Source organism: Acanthisitta chloris, unplaced genomic scaffold, assembly GCF_000695815.1.
Source record: "Acanthisitta chloris isolate BGI_N310 unplaced genomic scaffold, ASM69581v1 scaffold6641, whole genome shotgun sequence".
Classification (NCBI taxonomy): domain Eukaryota; kingdom Metazoa; phylum Chordata; class Aves; order Passeriformes; family Acanthisittidae; genus Acanthisitta; species Acanthisitta chloris.
The window spans coordinates 30168-43423 of NW_008656395.1; the positions used below are offsets into that span (position 1 = coordinate 30168).

The 13256-nt window shown below is 37.7% G+C and overlaps 1 protein-coding gene across 1 annotated transcript in view; it reads left to right on the forward strand.

Moving 5' to 3' along the window:
• Positions 1–13256, forward strand: part of LOC103811343 (catenin alpha-2-like) — a 143901-nt gene that overhangs the window by 24511 nt on the left and 106134 nt on the right. The window lies entirely within an intron of this gene.

Below are 13256 nucleotides of genomic sequence, written 5' to 3' on the forward strand. Positions count from 1 at the left end.
TCCAAAGTCCCCCTCCAGTTGTCTTGTAACCTCTTTAGGTAATGGGAGGTGCTAGAAGGTCTCCCTGGAGCTTTCTCCAGGCTCAACAACTCCAACTCTCTCAACATTTCATTTTGAAGAAGCTGGGAAAAGAAGAGATAGGTCTGTGTCTGATAATAACTTGTGCCAATTGTCAGGATTTGGGGTCTTCTTCGCCCCTGGTATGCAAGTCTGTAGTTTCGTTTTTTTTAAAAAAAGACAAAACCTAAAGGCTAAACAAACACATATTTCGCTGTGTGGTACAGTAAGCCAGACCAGCAGCATGGTGCTGGTTGATGCCTGTTTTTTTGTTGGGTTTTTTTTCCTCCATAGGAGGAAAAAAAATACTGCCTCTATAGTTTAAATACTAGAGGTAATCACAAAGCAGCAGGCACACCCCTTATTTCAAGCATTGCAACTCTGCAGTGACATTGAAAGAAAGATAAGTAGGAAGGACACACCAAAGAGTTTGGCTAACACACCAACTGCATACCTAGCGAGGCTCAGCACGGTCTATAGATCATTTGGAGTTGTGTGAGCAGAGCACCAGCTGTTCTGCTGTCACCACCACTGGTGTCCCACCTGTTAGTGCTGCTGCCTCCTGCCCTGCTGCCATCGTCTCTTTGCCGCCTGTCCTGTTCCAGTTGATCAGTTGAGCTTGTTGAGTCTGTGTGAGCCAGTTGGTTTCCCCACAAGGTGTAATAACCAAAACTATTCATTTTCTCTTGAAGAGTAGGTATCTGTGCTGCTATTAATATTAACAAAGCAGCCTGTCTGCAGTATTTCATTTTTGCCCATTCAAGCCAGGCTAAGACTTCATATGCCTCCAAGTAGAAGGAAGTAAAGAAAGAAGATTTTTTACCAGCAATTCTCACTTTACAGTGGAAATTATGCTCTCATATAGCTGTTGGGATAGTTCATCCACCTCCTGCAGGCTGAGGTTTATGTCATTACTAAAGCAACTTAGAAATACTGCATGAAATAAATACTCAACAGAAAATTTTCACTTTAAGACTGAAAAACATCAGGATTTTTTCAGAAACTAGTTTTGAAAATAGAAAAACAGCTTCAAAACAAGGTCTGAGTGTTGAAAATTGTGGGGTTTTTCAGTAGTTTCAAATTTTCACTTTGAAAGTTAGTAGTTTATTTCAGCTTAGCATTGTGAATACAAATACATACATGTAAATTAACATTTAAAATTAAACATGTATTTTCCAAATTCTCAAGAAAGTTTTGAGTTGTAAGGCATTTAGAGAATTTTTGAAACTGTCAGGTTTCATTCCAAAGTAAAATAAAGCAAAACTTTAAAAGTCCTATATTTTTCTTAAGATTGGATTTCTGCTTCTCCTTGCAGTTTTAGGCAACTAAACTTTATTAAAAATACATTAATAGGAACTATAAAGTAGAAAGTCCTGAAATAACTAATTGCCACTTACATTTTGATAAATACTTTGAACGTTTAGACTGATATCCTGGGCTTTCACTTTAATGGAATGGCTGCCTAATAGAAATTAATGCTATCTTTAGATAGCTAAGTTTGTGTGTATAGTATCAAAAGAGGATTTTTTGCCATCTGATTATTGTTTTGTGGTCTTAGACTAGTGTTGTTGGGTGCAGTCCATCTCATCCTTTTGGACAGGTACCACAAAAAGCAGAATAACATCAACGTCCTATTAGTAGCTACATACAGTTAGTAGCTAGGACGGTGATTTTGAGTATGGAAAACTGTCATAATTTCTGGAGTCTAAATGCCTGTGCTTATTCCCATGGCTAAGAGAATTTTTCACACTACTCTCTGAGGAAAAACATTCTGCTTTAGCATTTCCTTTTATTAAAAATGTCGTCTTCTCAGATTGTTTTTTCCAGACAACATCTTACAAACCTCTGAAGAATCCCTATTGTATAGACTCAGGACTGAAAACCAAAATTGTGAACAGCTGAATTTAAAACATTTTGCTTTCTATAGCATTGTACTATCTTTATAGGGCTTTCTAAAGCGAAAATCTCAGGTCCTCTGGTTTTCATGTTTGTTCTCATTTTCTCATACTCATTGTTCTCCTCTCTGCTGCTACCTCATCATCTGTAGCTCCCTTGTTACTCCAGGCTAGTCGGTGAAATGCAGGAAGATGTGAGGCTGTTTTTGGCACCTGCTCAGCCTGGACCTGTGTGGTGGTCTGCCTGCTGGTGCCTATGTTAGTGTGCTGGCCAGCCAGCTACTGACTTCACATAACAAATTTCCCTCCATAGGACTCTAATTTGGGTCAGCATTCTCCTACCCAGACAATGTTTCATTATACTCCTGCTATTTAGCATCCTCAAGACCTTTTCTCTCTGTCAGATCATCTTAAAATTGTCCAATAAATTAAAATATATTTGAAAAATTATCAGAATTACTGTAATGAGCCTCATTTCCTCAGAAAACCAGTCTAGAAACAAAATCATTTATGGGCAAGACTATGGGAAAGACTATCTACTCTGTTATCTGCAACTATCCATAAATAAACCCCTCAATATGATTTCTACAGTGACATGTAACTTGTTTGCCCATATGACATTCCAAGAATGGGTTTCAGTTGTGGCTTGGGTTTGTCCTTGTTATTGATTTAATCTCAGCTAGTTTGTAGGCTGAAAGCTGAAAGAGGCAGTTCCAATATTTCGGTATTGTTTTGGATAAGTTGTTTCCCTCTTTCTGATGAATATTGCTGCAGGTTAAAATATTGGTTGATTCTACTCAGTGTCTGATTTTCCCAATAGCCACTACTAGCACACTAGGAATGTGACACGCTTTGTGGTAGTCAGGATTGGATTTGGCCATTTAGGAATGAACTAATAGAAACAGTGATTGCTCTGGTGTTTCTACCAGCCACATGCTCAGACTTGTTCAGTCACACACTTTGCAGCAGCCAAATTGAAAAAAAATATAGATATCCAAGTCATATTTGCCCTTTCTATACCTCTAATCAATTCTTTATGTATCATGTAGTAAGTACATCCTTCTGCATGACCCTTATGTATATTTGATTGGTCATTTACATTCTCTTGTGCTAAGGTGTTCTCTTGCAAATCTCTTTGTAAGACACTTGGTGGACTCTGGCCATGATATTCACCAGTCTGTTATAACCATATTCTCTAGCATACCTCCCTTCAATTGCACAGCTACAATTACTATACTCCTTATCTTTTAGTCCTTGATAGTACTGTTTTGGTAGCTATATTAGGCTACAAGTCAGCCTTTCAAAAGGTTAAAGGTTGATGAGACAAATACCTTCTGCAATTTATTCATGCAAATTTGTTAAAACAAAGGTCTTGGGGAAAATGTCTTGATCATACTCAGTTTTTATCAATTTCATAGGTCTCTGAAACTACTTGCAGTTCAGTGTCCTTTCTTTCATATGGCTTACAACAGTTTGAACTAGATAACAGGCTTCATAATGTTCTTATGCTTATCTGTCATATCTTTCTGTTCTAGCTCTTGAGTGGCAGTGTGGCTCCATTTGCTCTTTATGTCAGTCACTTCCACATAGATTAAGTTGTATCGCTGTTTATGAATGCTCTTTGTGGTTAAAAAAATTGTTTAGCACTTTGAGACCTGCCAAAAATTGACATAGACTCTAGAGAGACTCTGAGAATAAAAACCATGAATATTAACTCACGGAATTAGACTGACGGGACACGTAAAACTGGAAAAACGTGTTCTGTTGGAACAGATTTATCACAGCTAAGCCCATGCAATGAAAATTATAATATGTATAGACACTTACATAATGTTTTCAGTCTGTGGGCTTAAATCTCTCTATTCAAGTATATCCATAGGTTGCTTCTTTCCAGTATGTAAATGCTTTGAAGAAAACACAGGACTTCCTCCAAAAGAGGAAATCTTATCATCATCATTTTGCAGCAAAGCTACTGTCTCATATACAGACCAGATGACTTGCAAATGCTGTAGGGAGGGCCTGCAGCACCTAGAAATTAAATCTTGCTGCTATGAATCGTGATTTACTGACTTAATTTTTTTTATCTTCCTTCCACTATGTTCTGTGAAAACAAACAAGACTTACTGTCCAGTTTTAAAATAATTTAAGCACAGAAAATAAAGTTGCTTTTTTAAGGTGATACTGTCTCAATTTAGGTATTCTGTGTTGTACCAGGATTAGGAGGTACACGGAATCTGTATATTAAGATATAACCCCAAAGGAAGCATGTGTGCTCAGAAAGCAAAACAAGATCTTCAGAAGAAAACAATGAACCCAATTCTAATCAAACTTGATCAACATTAGATAACCAACCCCCTTCAACTTGTTAGAAGATGAACAGCACACCCCACTAAATAAAAAACTCATATTGAGGGAGCAGGGGGAAGAGGAAAGAGCAAACTCTGAGAATTCACACCGGCTGATGTCAGTTATGGAAATTGGGTGATAATATAAGGAAATCATTTTCCTTCAGTCTCCCTTACAGCCAGTAGAGAGTTCATCTTTGGAGGGTGATTCAGGGTTTCAAGGATGTATTTTGTAAAAACTCATCTTTATTTGTATATAGAGAGTCATGAACATACTGCTTCCTAACTTAGGCACACCAAAGATAAGAGCCTAAAGGTAGGTTTGTGTCAGTAGTCCTTTCACTTTCAAACTGTAGAGCCAGTCACCAGTGCAGCAATAGGTGCATTTCTGGGAGGGCTAGGGAAGCACATTCTATTTCCCATTACCATAAAAGTAGGTTCTGACATGCCTTTTGTTGCAGACAGGAGGGCATTGGGTAAGGTATAAATCCTGAAGGCAGCTTTTTTAAATTCAAGAGCTATATAATTTAAGGAGAACTAAAAACACACAGAGAGAGGGTCATGGACCTTACCAAGCTCATATAACACTGTGAGAATATGTAAGAGAGTTGATACAGTATTTTGAAGATGCAAAACTTCATGCGAGTGTTAAGTAGTAGCAGAATATCCAAGAAGGTCATAACTTCACAATTTAGTCTTGTGTGAATGTTTAGTAAAGATTTATTTTGCAAAGGCAAAGTTGAAGCAGGATCATACTTAAATAGATCATCCATGGGAGACTTGCTAAGGTTGTGCTGTATTACCAAAGAGGAGGTATTGGTTGTTTCCAAGGAGAAGAGTAGTGTTATTGGTGATATTGCCTCATTCTGTTGCATGAAAATGCTTCTTGACCAAGTGTTGGTGTTTTTTAAAGGGAGGCAGCCATAAGTCAATCTAAATGTCCTTGAACCTAAGGCCACCTATGGTATCAGCTTTTGCTCATTAGAAACTCAGCACCTTTTCCTTGTTATTTAATAGGTTTTGTTCTCACCTGTAATGAGTCCAGTGCTCTTGAATATGGAAATCTGGAAGCTGGCTTCCCAAAAGCAGTCTATCAAATGCTAATACAGATTTATTTCTGTGCCAGTGCTACATGTTTATGTCTTGCATTCATTTAGTATGAGTGCACCACATTGCATGTACTTCTTTACCAGGTTTCTCTAGCAGATTGTACAAAGGCATTAGGCAGAACTCTTATGTAACACTGGCTTAGAAAGCAGAGATAGTAATGCTCCACTTGATAAAGTCCTCTGCTCTTTCTGCTTCCACTGAATTTACGGCCACCCTTAACGAAATAGAAGTAGACATACTCTGAATGCCACCAGCTTGGACTGAAAGAACTGTAAGCCCCTGGCATGCTGTTCAATACTGCTTCCACTTTTTGTCTGCTCCCATTTAGTCGAATAAGTGGTGTATTTACTTTGGGAAAGGACTTTTAGAAAATTGTCGAAAAATATGATCTAAAAAACTAGAGACAATGAACTGTTATTTAAACTGCAATTAATGATTTTGACTTGACCTTCTTTGAATGCATGTCTTTGTCTCTCTCAAAATGCACTTCTCGATGTTTATCACGGTGACATTGAGGTTTTTATGGTGCTCTGAAGTGCTTCAGCGGAAATGGAGAGTGCTTTAATACTGCTGATTTACTCTTTCAGGTCTGCAGTAATTTCCTTACTGCCTAATTATAAGGCTCAGTTTAATTTACTCTACACATAATGTTTACTGATGCACATATGGTGCCATATTTCAGGAAACTATGCCCATATCAGGTAGTTTTGGGTAAGGCTGCAGTGTGTAACATTTTCACCAAATGAAGGAAACTTTGATCTGCAACATAATACTCATGATGGATTAGTTTTGTTTGGCAAAAGCCAGAGTGCAGTAGCTATGGCTGCTTTTGCTGTTTAAAACAGGGCTTGATTTTATCAATTTTTTTTAAAACTGAGTGAGCTTGTGAGCATAGAGGGTCGGCCTTTGAAACTAGCTTGTGAAGAATTATGAGGCAAAACTCAGTGATGGCTATATTGCATTAGAGATTAGTGCACATAGCTCGTGTATTATTCCTCAAATAAGTCTTTGTAAACGCTCACAAATTTCAACAAATCTTTGTACTCACTCCAGCACCTTTAGAAGATGCCTAGCTCTAATCACTGCGGAGAAACAAGTATGAAGTTTTTAAAACTCTTTTTCATAAAAGACACTGTAAATGTGGGAGGAGCTCAACTGAAGTGTATAGTATTTCTACTTAAAAAACCCCCACACAAACCAGACCAAAAAAACCACCCAAACAACCCAAAGACGTTTCAAGAAATTGCCGTTGATGATAGTTTTACATGAAGGAGGTTTCACTGCTCTGTAGTGTCAGCTGGAAAATGACCTGTGTTCACATCAGCTAAAGTAGCTTGTGGAATCTTGAATTCATAAAGACAGCTTCAAATTTTGGTGTTCATTATCAATAATGTAGGAGCATGAGATAGGTAGCACTATAAATGTGGGGGGAAATATAGTCCTTTTCCAAAGAGCAGTGGCCAAATACATAGAATTTAATTTCCAAATGGCATTTCAACATTACATTTGTTTCTTAATTGACATTAATTTTGTTCAGTAACACTATTTCTAAGTGTTAAAAAAAGTCTTTAATGTTCTATTTGTTATTAAGCAATCAGAAGTGTAAAAGATTTTGCTTTTAGTTTTTGCTTTGTAGATATTACTGCAAAGGAGAAGAAAACAAAACAATTTTAAAACAAAACAAGAAAAACAACAAAACAAACCCAAGAATAAAATCCAGGCTCTGATCTCACTGCAGTAAGGCCTTTTTTGAAAGGCATGGATTGTAATTGATAGTATCAGATATCAATCATCGCTGTCCATGGGGCAGGATCCATTTGTGACTTTGAGTGACTCTTGGAAAGCATGATGAGAAATCCATTTTTGCAGAAAACGATCAATTTTTAATCTTGTTTCAGCCATTGTCTGGCACTCCAATAGACAGGTCTACCAAAGAGCTGTCATCAGCGTTCATTGGGTTAAATCTCTAGGTGTCAGAGGAGCTGGTGTTAATATTTACTATGCCAGCCTGTTCATGCAGCTGAGGTAGGTGGGAATGCAAGTGTGACATATGCAGCACTTTTTTAACTCACTGGATGTAACTGCTTTAAGAGTGCAGCTACTGTGCATGTTTGTCAGTGAGGGTAACTTCATGGAGGGTCATCATAGGCAACTCCCTTCCCATTTCTGACCAAATAGCTATTTAAACTCCCCAGAACAGCTTTTTCTTCATTTTTTATTTATTTACTGTATTAAAAAACCCATGAAGCTTCAAAGACACTTGGCTTAAATATCACTTCAGTAGATCCTGAGACATTACACGAAGCTACTCAATGTTTGTGGCTCTCGTTTTAACCTGTGGGTATTTAGTTCATTATTTTTATCCTTCATCATTACCCTCCTCTTTGTCATACCTCTTTTGCATCAGACCCTCTATTCTTGCATTCTTGACCCTTTACAGTCCTCCTCAGTTATCACAAGGGTTTTTTTCAAAGTCCTATTCCTTTTCTTCTCTGCTGGGTTAACCACCCACAGTCTTTCCCCTCTTTGTTCCTACATGTAATTTCCTGTTCTGCAATTTCATCCTTTCACATTCTCCTTGTCACAGCTCTAGCCTCCCAGGTCATACAGAATGCAAATGTTAATCACAGTCTTTCACGTCTGGGTTATTTTGACTTCGCTAAAGCTTTTCACTGTTTGTTCAGTTCCTACCTATGTTTCTGTTTTTCCAACATTTTTTAATGGGAATCTGCTGTCCTCATCTGTTAATGCCCTGTATAATTCTTTATTATTATAAATATAAATATTTAGTATTATCCCAACACTACAATTAGAATTGTTTTTTATTGTCCTATCCAGACATGAAAGACAGTTTGTGGACTGATAATACTCATCTTTCGGGGGTATTTAGCTATCTTCCCCCCAAACACATAACTTTTTCTCCGCTTTTATGTAACTTCACTAATGTTGTTAGCAAGCCTGAGGCTTGCTCTTGCCTCAAAATGTTTTTTTGAAAAGACAGTAAAAAAATTTCTGTGTCATGAAAACTGCTCACCCCACCCCCTCAAAAACAGCCCAAACAAACAAATCAATGGGGATTAAGTACCTAAGTATTTGGTAACTAGGCTCCTCTGTACTTTGGGACATATATAATTTTGAGGAATCCTTTGTAGTTACCTACAACTAGGAGGAATATTTTTGTGTGTGCCTTATGCTCTTTCAAATTTCTGGTCAAAAATTATCACTTCAAGTTGCTTCCTACTAGTAAATTCGTCTATTCTATTCCTGATTAGGGAAGTTTCTCTTTAGAGAGAAGAAAGCTCATGCATGGAAAAATATATTAACAAGTTCAAACTGACAGTGGGCAGGTTTAGGTTACATACTAGGAATAAATTCCTCCCTGTGAGGGTTTTGAGGCACTGGCGCAGGTTGCCCAGAGAAGCTGTGGTTGCCCCATCTCTGGAAGTGTTCAAGACTAGGTTGGGTGGGGCTTGGAGCAGCCTGGTCTAGTGGAAGGTGTCCCTGCCCATGGCATGGGTTGGAACTAGATTGTCTTTAAGGTCCCTTCCAACCCAGGCCATTTTTTGATGCTGTGAAGTATTGTCCATCTTAGAGGTCCCTTCCAGGCCATTTTTTGATGCTGTGAAGTATTGTCCATCTTAGTAACAGCATTTCTTCCCCAAATCTTAAATATTTTTATTTAATATATTCCGGAAGTCTGTAGGTTGAGTGTCCAAGTGCAATACGTACTTTAAATGTTAATATTTTTGCTGTTTCATCTGTCAAGACATACTTCATGGCATTGCCATCTACATCTCTCAATCTACCATTTTTTTGTCACATCCTCATGTGACTGAATGTGCAGAATTGACTGAGACTTTCTCTTCAACACTATACTGCAGCAGCTGTATAGTGTCACTGCCTTATTCTCCAGAACTCTATTTCACAGCATATTGGATGTGACACACTTTCACTGCAGTAGAGAAGGCTTTATTTTTCAGCCCTTTCAATTAAATTAATACCTGTTTGGGAGTGCTCTGCAGGTGCAAACTGGAGTTGGGTTGCAATGCACATTAAATGGAAAATGGTGAATAAGGTGCTCCTTGGTAAACTTTTGTTACAGATAGCTTTATACTGCCAGGCTTTATAAAGTTTAACAATCTGTTAGAGTCATTAATCTCCTGCTGTGACTTTACCTTCCAGAATTAGACATTTAATTCTCTACTAGACTGTAAGTAGCACTGAGACATTTTGGTTCTAAAATTGTTATATAGCCATGGAAAACATCATTTTGGTGGGCATTTAACCTCTTTGAGCTCAATTATAGCTGTGAACCGACAATGATAAAACAGCCCTAAATAGTGTTTAGAACAGTAGAACATGATGCTATCAAAAACAGCAACTTGACTGTGCACCATAAACTGACTAAATTGACTGAACTGGAAAGACATAAAATCTGCCTTGTGGTACACAGTTCATGCTTTTAAAGATATTTGCAGGTCTTGTTGTGGTTTTCTGTATTTTTTGATGATCTGACAAATTTTGGCAAATTTATTTTTCTTTCATCTTTATGTTCATTAATAAAGTCTTCTCCATGACAAAACAAATTAAGCAAGACCTTAATTTAATGTCCTTCCTCCTCGAACAAATGGAGTTTCATGTAGTGGAGACTACCCACGCTTAGAATTCACCTCTGACTTAAAAATTCAGTGAAGGGAGAAACCTGAAGCATTGTCTTATGAGTAATACTTTGTGTCATAATATTTACCTCAGAATTCAGCATAAATTAAGACATTACAAAGACAATTTTTAATGTACATACATGCACAAGCTCTCGTGTTGGTTTTGGAATAAAGCATGACATGCTTTTGCTGCTTGTTTTATGGCCATTTAAATTCCAGTCACAGACTTCTCCTTTTCCTTTCTAAACTGATGTTATATGAAACAGTGAAATCTCTGGATGCATAAGGCATCACTGTGGCTGGACTTCATTGCAGTATGCAGAGGAACATACGAGATTAGTTTTCCAGTAGTTATTTACCTTGATGAATAGCCCTAATTGGATCAAATAGACTGGTAATGGTGAGCCAATACTTTTAAATGTCCTGTCTTGTGCCATTAATAATACCTTGTCATGTATCCATTTGAGCTATTGGATGAATGTCTTGCCTTCATACTCCTGTCACATTTAACAAATGATTTTGTCAAGTCATTCTTTATAGCTTGTGGTGAAGGATAGCAAAATTTGTGGTCTCCTGCGTACATAAAACCCATTAACTATACCTTTCAACTTCAATGCAAGGGCGTCCTAAAACTCAGATAACACATTTCTAAAGAAATTATAATGCCTGTTTACAAGAGGGGTCAGAAATATGCTACTGGCATCTATGATTAACACAGCAGAGGTAAATAGAGTTGGTTAATTTTGTATTTATCAAACCTGTAACAGTCAGAATTCAAATTTTTATTTTGAGATGCTGCAATTATGAACATCAGAAGGCAACACACAGTTACCATTAGAAACAGGATACCCATTTTATTCATTCATTTTGATTCAGATAGAACTCTATATCTATTATGGTAAACCCTAAATTGCTGGTTAGCTGATGCTCTTGCTGTCCTTTTTTTGTTGATTTCTGGTATGTGACTGTAGGCCGAAGGTGTTTAATACTCATGAACATAAGCTGCTAACTTGAACATCTTTAGACGTTTCTTGCAATTCCATAGGGTACATTGTTATAACCAGATCTATAACACCACATCAACTCTGATTAAAAATTGAATTGCTTGTTCATTGAATACAACCTTTGGAACAGATACCTCCTTACAGAGCAATACAAACAGAGAAATGTCAGTGTTCATTTAGCACTTAAAGTAAGTTTTTTCAGTGCAGTGGACAGTAGGTTTCACTAACTTACATTGAACTTGAGCAAGTGGAATTTTTAAAGGATTTTTTTCTCTGAGAATGACTTGGAAACCACATGGGATTTTTAAAACCTTTGTGTGCTCCTTTGGAAATGCTACTCTTTGGCCTCTTTTGGTACAATGGGCATCAAAGTCTAACTGTAGGTACACCAGTGAGGCATCTGACTTGGTAGTAGTTTCCCAGCAAGGACTGGGAGATGGACATATGCAAAAGGTGATTGTGCAAATTTATGGTGCACCTGCTCTGGCAGTATCTCTCCCTTAATGCTGGCTATAGGTGAAATCCTTCATTTAGCAGGGAACCACAGAATAGGAGGTTGTAGTCAGGTGGGGGTTGGTCTCTTCTCCCAGGCAACTAACAGTAGGACAAGAGGGCACAGACTCAAGCTCTGCCAGGGGAGGTTTCAGTTGATATTAGGAAGAGATTTTGTATGGAAAGAGTTATCAGGCATTGGAATGGGCTGCCCAGGGAGATGGTAGATTCACCGTCCCTGGAGGTTTTCAAGATGAGACTGGACGTGGCACTTAGTGCCATGGTCCAGTAACCACAGTAGGGTTGGACTTGATGATCTTTGAGGTCTCTTCCAGCCCGGTTGATTCTATGATTCTCTGAATATCCTGAGCTGAAAGGGAATCACCATGTGCCTAAAGTTAGAAGTCAGAGGACTGTTACACGTAGCGATTGGAAATCTATCAGGTACAGAATGCAGGGCACTGACACTTGTCACCTTGTATATTTTTGGCAATGTTTTGATATCTTTGGAGCAATATTAGCTTTATATTGAGATGGTACCTATGAAAACTATTTATGGATCAGGATCTCATTGTATGAGATTCTGTGCAAACATTCCCACAGGACTGTCTGAAAGAGCTTTTAATATAAGAATAAAATAAGAGTCAGCAAGTGGATAGTAGCAGATTGATGAGGGAAAAAAAATAGAGTACAAGATGGAAATGTAATAGGTGGTAGCAGCCACACACGAGCTTCCTAACTGTTGGCAGGTCTCTGATAGATTCTTCTTCTCTTTTTTTGCATCTTTTTTCCTCCCCCTGTTTGTATGTGTTACTGACTTAGCTATTCTGAGGCCCTTCAATCATTTTGAAAGTGGTCAAAAAAAAAGCTTTCCAGGTAGAATCTGAGTAGAATTAATTTTGAAGGGAAAATGAGAATTCCTGTTCTTAATACACTGACTGCTTTAGCTGTGATCGAAATAAAAGGAATACCTTATACAAACACATAGATCCTCTTTTGCTTTGCTTATTTTTACTGCACCATTCAGGAATTGAATGAAAATATTCAAAGTTAGGTTTCCCCTTATTCAAATGGAGCTGAGAATTGCTGACATCAAACTGCAAATGCATCTTGTGTTGTGTATTACACTGCCTAACAATATACCAGTTTTGAGTATGATTGGGTGTTTTGATGACACCTTGTCTAGCTAAAAGTTTCTTGTCTGGATTGCAAAATAGAGGAAATTGCCTTTTTGGATGTTTCATCTAACTAAAAATGCATAATTTAAGGAGACTAATGGCTACGCAGGCCTCCAGGCTGAATAGTTCCCAGCTTGTGTTTGGGTCCACAGTTTCTTGTTCTTAGCAACCTAAAAGATGGGGAAAACATGCTCAAAATGTTTCTGATCCACAATCCTACAGAGCAATTAAGCTTCCAGGAAGAATTATTCAAGATTTCACTCATCTTTCTGGCTGTCTCTCAAATTTTATTGAGGTTTGACATTAATTAGTGGTTATTAGCAAGGTAGGGAAGAAGTTAGTGACATCATTCTTAAAGTAATATTGTTTCAAGCAGATGTTTTTATAAAGTAACAGGTGTTAAATCTTCAGTAACCTGTAGGGTGGTGTTTTTCTTCCTTTGGAATAAATTGTAGTATTATCTGCCTGGTAAATGCTTATAAAAGGCTTTCTGTTTATACTTGTTCAAGGTATT